Here is a 1,083-nt window from a genome sequence, read left to right on the forward strand (position 1 = left end):
ACTGGTTCATTTTTTAAGGAGAATTTTTGAAAAATAATAAATGAGTCTTTATTGCTCCAGAAAATATGCAGGACCTAGCAGAGAAGGGCAAGGGAAACCCTGAAGCCAGGGTCTACAAAAAAGAATTTCCAGAGATTAAAGAACTAAGGGGTCAAAACTGGCAAGTTGAGTGATTTTAGAATTTAGAAAACCCAAGGAAAAGTCACACCATTACATGTGGCAGGGCTGCGAGACCAAGCGGAAGGTCAGGTGGACTCCTTCAGGCTGACCTCTCCCCTTCTGCGGTCTGGCCAGCCAAAGTGGCCAAGGGCTATAAATCTCAGGAGTCCAGCAGCAGAAGACACACTCATCGTTCCATAATAAAAGCAGCAAAATGATCCAACGCATAGAGTACCTAGAGGGAAAAGAAATAGTTTTAAAGGAACTTTTAGAATGAGAATGAGGAAAACACTGAAGTTGTACAAAAGATGGAGAACCTGGGAAACACAGACTTCACACACCTCAAATACCGTCTTACTTGATCCCCCTACACACACACACACACATTCACTCACTTCAGGCTTGGTCAACAGCCTAGCCAACAGTTCACTGAAAAGTCCTTGCTCCGCCCTGCCCCACTCTCTGGCCTTCTGTTGTGTGAAGGTCCCAGTTCTTACAGACCCAATGCTACCCCTGAGAAGAATAAAGGGAAAAGTAGGCAAGACCCTAGGAGGCACAGTGTGCTCACCCCAGTAGGCAGTCAACCTCAACAGTCACAGTGGGCCCAAACGTAGCGTGAGAGCCTAGGAAGGTTAGGGGAGTGAGCGATGAGTAGCTAGACATTCCCAGAAACACCTGAGGTAATCTTAAATGTATTACCCCCCTCTCGGGTCCTGCAAGCTGGCCTGCCGGCTCAGGGTTCCCAAAGGAAGAGGAAGAGGGTGGGCCCAAGGAGAGATGGGGTGAGTAAGGGCACAGAAAGGCAGAGCAACCAGGACGTCTAATTTGATCTGGAGGCTGTCTGGTAAGCGTGCTCCAATTTAAGCTTAGTGCCTAATGTCTCTCTCTCTCTCTCTCTCTCTCTCTCTCTCTCTCTCTCTCTCT

Source organism: Octodon degus, unplaced genomic scaffold, assembly GCF_000260255.1.
Source record: "Octodon degus isolate 3935 unplaced genomic scaffold, OctDeg1.0 scaffold00084, whole genome shotgun sequence".
Lineage (NCBI taxonomy): Eukaryota > Metazoa > Chordata > Mammalia > Rodentia > Octodontidae > Octodon > Octodon degus.